Below are 7,642 nucleotides of genomic sequence, written 5' to 3'. Positions count from 1 at the left end.
AAAGTACGGAAAGTCCTCATCAGAGAACTCCTCTTTGCTGACGATGCTGCTTTAACATCTCACACTGAAGAATGCCTGCAGAGTCTCATCGACAGGTTTGCGTCTGCCTGCAATGAATTTGGCCTAACCATCAGCCTCAAGAAAACGAACATCATGGGGCAGGATGTCAGAAATGCTCCATCCATCAATATTGGCGACCACGCTCTGGAAGTGGTTCAAGAGTTCACCTACCTAGGCTCAACTATCACCAGTAACCTGTCTCTAGATGCAGAAATCAACAAGCTCATGGGTAAGGCTTCCACTGCTATGTTCAGACTGGCCAAGAGAGTGTGGGAAAATGGCGCACTGACACGGAACACAAAAGTCCGAGTGTATCAGGCCTGTGTCCTCAGTACCTTGCTCTACGGCAGCGAGGCCTGGACAACGTATGCCAGCCAAGAGCGACGTCTCAATTCATTCCATCTTCGCTGCCTTCGGAGAATACTTGGCATCAGGTGGCAGGACTATATCTCCAACACAGAAGTCCTTGAAGCGGCCAACATCCCCAGCTTATACACACTACTGAGTCAGCGGCGCTTGAGATGGCTTGGCCATGTGAGCCGCATGGAAGATGGCAGGATCCCCAAAGACACATTGTACAGCGAGCTCGCCACTGGTATCAGACCCACCGGCCGTCCATGTCTCCGTTATAAAGACGTCTACAAACGCGACATGAAATCGTGTGACATTGATCACAAGTCGTGGGAGTCAGTTGCCAGCATTCGGCAGAGCTGGCGGGCAGCCATAAAGACAGGGCTAAATTGTGGCGAGTCGAAGAGACTTAGTAGTTGGCAGGAAAAAAGACAGAGGCGCAAGGGGAGAGCCAACTGTGCAACAGCCCCAACAAACAAATTTCTCTGCAGCACCTGTGTAAGAGCCTGTCACTCCAGAATTGGCCTTTATAGCCACTCCAGGCGCTGCTTCACAAACCACTGACCACCTCCAGGCGCGTATCCATTGTCTCTCGAGATAAGGAGGCCCAAAAGAAAAGAAGAAAACATTACACATGCACTACAAGATGAACGGTTACACGTTGGTTAGGTTGCACAGAATTCCAGGAAAATTGCACTAAAATCCCAGTGAATATTCCTGGAAAAATCAATGCAGCAAATGATCCCCACAGACTCTCACTCGTCTGTATTTTTAATCTCACCAGGTTCCCACTGATCGATGATCAGTCGTTCAGGAGGGATCTTCTTCCAATAGCTGGCCCAGCTATCTGGACTGCAGTGTCAGATAAAGGAAAGGGACCCGCTTATATCCAGGACTAACCTTCACTCTCCCCTCGTACACCATATCACTGGGCCCAGTGTTAGGGTCTTTCCTTGCATGATCAACCCCTGTGTGTGATCAATATCTTTTCCTACACTGCCTGGACCACCCCAAACACACATTGCATTTGCTTCTACATTCCAAGCCTCACCCGGACCTAATTTCGTGCCATTAAAATACTCCATTTTATTCTCCATATCCTGCCTTTTTGTAATTCCAGGGCTTTGGTCATTCACTGTCCATATCTTGTCTTAGGAATGCAGCACGGAGGACATTCCAGACCCATTGCTGTTGAGTGTTTACTTGTACAAGTGAATTGACCATTTTAATTTTTTTAACTTTTTTAACCCTTGTCTTCCCACGCAGATCAAGCTCGCAAATTCAACAGTGTCCACTTTGACTTCATCACCATCGTGTTCTCTCACAGGATAGCAGGTATAACTGACCAGTGCTGTTTTGCAGGGATTGGTGCTGGGACCCTTGCTGTTTCTAGTCTACATTAATGATGTAGATATGAATATAGGAGGTATGATCAGTAAGTTTGCAGATGAGACGAAAATTGATGGTGTCGTAAATAGTGAGGAGGAAAGCCTTAAATTACAGGACGATATCTGTGGGCTGGTAAGATGGGCGGAGAGGTGGCAAATGGAATTTAATCCAGAGAAGTGTGAGGTGATGTACTTTGGGAGGGTTAGGGTTAGGGTTAGGGTTAGGGAATATATAATGAATGGTAGGACTGTTGGAAGTACAGAGCGTCATTGGGACATTGGTGCACTTGTCCATAGATCACTGAAGGTAGCTGCACAGGTAGATAAGGTGGTTAGGAAGGCATATGGGATACTTGCCTTTATTAGCCGAGGCATAGAGTATAATAGTAGGGAGGTTATGATGGAGCTGTGTAAAACACAAGCTCAGCCACTGTTGGAGTACTGTGTTCAGTTCTGGGTGCCACACGAGAGGAAGGATGTGATTGCACTGGAGAGGGTGCAAAGGAAATTCACTAGGATGTTGCCTGGGCTGGAGCATTTCAGCGATGAAGAGAGACTGGATAAGCTGGGGTTGTTTTCCTTCGAGCAGAGAAGGCAGAGGGGGGACATGATTGAGGTATACAAAATTATGAGGGGAATTGATAGGTTTGATAGGAAGAAACGTTTTCCCTTAGCGGAGGGGTCAATATCCAGGGAGTACAGATTTAAGGGTAAGGGGCAGGAGGTTTAGAGGGGATTTGAGGACAATTTATTTCACCCAGAGGGTGGTTGGAATCTGGAACGTTCTGCCTGAAGAGGTGGTAGAGGCAGGAACCCTCACAACATTTAAGAAGTATTTCGATGAGCACTTGAAATGCCATAGAATACAAGGCTACGGGCCAAGTGCTGGAAAATGGGATTAGAATAGGTAGGTGCTTGATGGTGGACACAGACACGATGGGCCTAAGAGTCTGTTTCTGTGCTGTATAACTCTATGACTCTCCGACTCTATAACTGTCGTCAAAGTATTCAGCTGAAACTTGATCAGTTACATTGTTATTTCAGGCTATATTGACAGTACACATGTACCTTACTGTTGCAATAAGGTCATACAGTATCTATTCATCCCACTGGGGCAAAATTTCACTGGCTCAACAATCTCACCAAATACTAAAACATTCCACAATGCAAGACTCTCAAATTCAACACAAGTTTCCTTTTCTGAGTCTCGCTGGTCTGTTCTGATTCTCTGAGGGATTACTGATGCTTTTCCTCCACATGAGCAGTCGTCCTTATCCCGTGTGCCTTTCCTGCTCCCAAACCTGGCATCCGCTTACATTTAGGCAAGTGATACAGGAGCGTCTCAGTGACTGAGGCAGGTGAGTCTTGAGGCTGAGCCGGGCACAGTGAGTGACCCGGGTTAATCCGACACTCCAGGGAATGTTTAAACGGAGCCGTTCTCTGTATCTAACCCGTGCTGTACCTTCTCTGAGTGTATTCGATGGGACAGGGTAGATGAGCAGAAGTTATCCCTTCATTTCATCTCTGGGAAATTGGAGAAGCCAGGGTTGTTCTCTGTGTCTCTCTCTGTCCTCCTCTCTATATCTCTCTCCCCTGCTGTTTCTGACACTGGGAGAGAGACAGAGGGAGAGAGGGTTAAATATGCAGACAGAGAGAGAGGGCTGCAGAGAGGGACAAGGTTTTAGAGAGTGAGATTGATGGGATGGATTGAAAGAGAGAATGTGAGATATATTCATTTGATGTAATCCTTCACTGCTGTGTACAGAAACAGAGAAAGGTCGGTGTAGACAGTGAAATATTGGTAGAGAGGGAGAAATGTAAATGAAGTTGGGGCCCAGGCAGCCGGTTCTGATGATCCAGAATGAAAACGCTCCTTTGTAAACCTTCAGCAAGCTATTCCAACATGGGAGCCATCTCACCCTCATGATATTGTTTTGTAAATCTTGTAATGTATGCCGCTGCTAATTCCAGCCTATCCAATCTTTCCTCATAGTTAAAATTCTCCATTCCTGACAACATCTTCTGTAAATCTCCTCTGTACCCTCTCTGGTGTGATCACACCCTTCCTGTAATGTGGTCACCTGAACTGTACACAGTACTCTAGCTATGGTCTAACCAGTGTTTTATACAGTTCAAACATAACCTCCCTGCTCTTATTTTCTATACATCGGCCAATAAAGGAAATTATTCCATAAGCCTTTGTAACCACCTTTTCCACCTGTCCTGTTACCCTCAGGAATCAGTGGACATTCACTCTAAGGCCCCTCTGTTCACAGACAGAGAGATGGTTCTGTTAGATTGAAAGAGCAAATGTAAAACATGATCATTTGATGTAATCCTTCACTGCAGTACACACAGACAATCGAGAGAGAGGCATGGTGTGTGAAACATCGGGGTAGAGGAAGAAAAATAGACGGAGAGGCTAACAAATTGGAAAGGAGTGATGGGCACGGAGAGAGAGGTAATCTCTGGTAATATCTCTTACTGGTAATCTCTCTCCGTGCCTATCTCTCTATTTCCCTCTCTTCTACTCTTGAAGCCCTATTTCTTTTCTCTGTTATTCATTTTCCAAGAGCATCTCTCCCTTTTCTCTCTCTATCTCCCACTGTACACTATCTCAGTCTCTCCCTTTTGCTCTCAGGATGGGAAGATGGAGAAAGAGAGCAGAGAAAAGGTTTCGCAGATAGTGAGCGAGGAGAAAGAAACAGAGGAAGAGTGAGGCTGGCATTGGGAGAGGGATCTTTACTCTGTATCTCACCCCGTTTTTTTTCTAACCCCGTGCTGTTTGATGGGGACAGTGTAGATGGAGCTTTACTCTGTATCTAACTCCCGTTTTCTTTTTCTTTTTTTGGGAGCTTTACTCCGTATCTAACCCCGTTTTCTTTGTGGCCTTTATTCCCCAGGCCCCTTTTATATTTTTCATGACGAGGGGGCCTTTAGTCCTCAGGCCACTTTATATACATCTTATATATTTTTTAATAACTTTATTATAAACAGAAATAAACAAAAACGCAAATTAAAATGCCATTCTCGGCGTCGACAATGCACTCCAGTCTCTGCGGTGCCCAATGGTCGCGGAAGGCCTCAAGCGTACCAGCGGACACCGCATGCTACTTCTCCAGGGACACCCGGGCACGGACAAAACCGGGGAAGAGGGGCAGGCAATCGGGGAGGACGGAACCCCGACGGCCCGCAGCCTGGACCTGTGAATTGCCACCTTGGCCAGGCCCAGGAGCAGACTGATGAGGGGATCCTCCTCCTGGCACACGCCCTTCCGCTCCGGGTGCCCAAAAATCCGGAGCGTGGGACTGAAGTGCAGCCAGAACCTGAGGAGCAGCCTTTTCAAATACTCAAATAGGGGCTGCAACCTCGCACACTGCATAAAAACATGGATCACGGACTCGTCCAGGCCGCAGAACGTACAGGTGGCCTGGGGGTCCGTGAACCTACTTAAAAGCCTATTGCACGGGACTGCCCTGTGCAACACCCTCCACTCCAGGTCCCCGATGTAAAGGGGGAAGACACCCGCAGAGAGAGACCTCCATTGGGGTTTCCCTCGCCACCAGAATACAACGTGGACCGCCAGGGCGTGTCCGGCCGACTGCCGAGGGCGAGAAAGTGCAGAGAGTGCAGGAGCAGCCCATACAGGAAACCCCACCACGCCGATTGGAATGGCATGGAGGGCATTTCCGAGAGCCAGATCAGGTTGTGCAGGACCGGCGCCCGATAAGGGTTTCGGGACCTGGGTCGATGAGCAGTTCCTACCAAATGGGGGTCAGCTCTGCCGGGAGCGCTCCACACTCCCGAGCCCCCTCGCCACCCACAGTGAGCGGCGTCCCGGGGGTTACGGCTAATCGTCCGCCCGCCGGACCGTCCTCGGAGTCAGCCGTCTGGACAGCCGAGGCGCTCACCTCCGCAGGCGGGGGAGTGCCCTGACTGGAGGCAACCATGTTCCAGACTCGGAATAGATCTCGGTAAATGACAGGCAACACCCTCAGAGAGGCGCGGCTAAAGCACTCCACTGGGAGCTGCGTGTCATCTTGAAGGCAGTGAGACTGGCGGAAAAAATACATCACCAGCGCACACCATCTGGGAGGATGCTAGATGTACAGGTATCTCTGCAGGGTCCGAAGGCAGAGCGTCGCAGCCTGGGTGCGGACGCACACCCGCGACAGGCCACCCTCCTCGATTGGGAGACTCAGGACCGCGGCAGAGACCCAGTGTTTCCTCTTGCTCCAGACGAAATCGACGAGTTTCTTCTGGATTTTGGAGGCAAATGCACGGGGCGGAGCCAAAGTGACCAACCGGTACCACAATATGGAGGCCACCAGTTGGTTTATGACCAGCACATGGCCCCTGTAGGAAAGAACTTGGAGCAGTCCTGTCCAGCGACCCAGCCGAGTGTTGACTTTCGCCTCCAACTCCTGCCAGTTTGCCGGCCAGGCTTCCTCAGCGGGGCTAAGGTGAACTCCCAGATAGAGGAGGTGAGTGGTGCTCCACGCAAAAGATGTCAACTCCTCCGGCAGGGAGTCCACCCTCCACTGACCCACCAGGAGTCCAGAACATTTCTCCCAATTGATCCTCGCAGAGGACGTGGCAGAAAAGGTCTGCTGGCAGTCGCGCATCCTCTGCAAGTCAGCGGGATCTGTGACAATGAGGAGCACGTCGTCGGCGTAAGCCGAGAGGATGACCCCCATAGCCGGCTCACGCAGAGCCAATCCCGTCATCCTCCTGCGAAGCTGGCACAGGAAGGGCTCCACGCAGATGGCACACAATTGGCCGGATATTGGGCATTCCTGACGCACTCCTCTCCCAAAGCGAAGGTGCGCCATCAAGGATCCATTAACTTTGACTTGACACTCTGCGGCGGCGTACAAAAGTCGGACCAGGGACACGAAATGTGCCCGAGTCCGAAAGCGCGCAGAGTCCCGAAATGATATTCATGATCCACCCTGTCGAACGCTTTCTCCTGATCGAGGGAGAGAAAGGCGACTGACTGACCAGTCCTCTGGGAAAGATGGATCAGGTCCCGGACCAGGTGGATGTTGTCCTGGATGGACCGGCCCGGGACCGAGTAGGGCTGGTCGGGGGTGGATCATGTGGGCCAGCACGGAGCCCAGGCGGGTAGACACAGCCCGGGCAAAGATCTTATAATCCGTGCTGAGGAGGGAGACTGGATGCCAGTTTTTAAGCAGGCAGAGTTCACCCCTCTTCGGCAGCAGGAAGATGACTGCCCTGTGCCACAAGAGGGGCATCTCCCCGGTCGCCAGGCTTTCCCCCTGGACCCGCGCGTAATCGTCCCCCAGGACAACCCAGAACTCCCCGAGGAACTCCACGGTCAGCCCGTCCAGCCCTGGGGATTTGCCCCTTGAGAGCTGGTGGAGGGCGCCGGTCAACTCCGCCAACGTGAGCGGGGCCTCCAACGTTTCGGCACCCTCTGGGCTGACCTGTGGCATGTCCTCCCACAAAGCTCTGCGCGTGTCCTCGCTGGACGGATCTGGAGAGAAAAACGAACTGCAATAAGTACAGACCAGAAGGCCCATTCACTTCGGATCCGTGATGGAGGATCCGTCATCGTCCAGCAGCTCAACGAGCTGCTTACGGACACCACGCCATTTTTCCAGTGAGTAGAAGAAGGGTGAGGCGCGTTCCACATCTTCCAGGAGCTGGATCCGCGACCTCACGTACGGGCCTCGGGACCCGATGTGCTGCAGGTCCCTCAGCGCGCCCTTCTTCTCTTTGTACGCCTGCCACAAGACCGGGTCCGTGACGGCATGACCGAGTCGGGACACCAGGTCGAGCACCTCCCTCTCCAGGCGCCCGATCTCACCTTTCCGCCTCTT

The sequence above is a fragment of the Heterodontus francisci genome, unplaced genomic scaffold, assembly GCF_036365525.1.
Source record: "Heterodontus francisci isolate sHetFra1 unplaced genomic scaffold, sHetFra1.hap1 HAP1_SCAFFOLD_503, whole genome shotgun sequence".
Lineage (NCBI taxonomy): Eukaryota > Metazoa > Chordata > Chondrichthyes > Heterodontiformes > Heterodontidae > Heterodontus > Heterodontus francisci.
The sequence above is the reverse complement of the archived record's forward strand: the minus strand, read 5'-3'. Positions refer to the sequence as shown.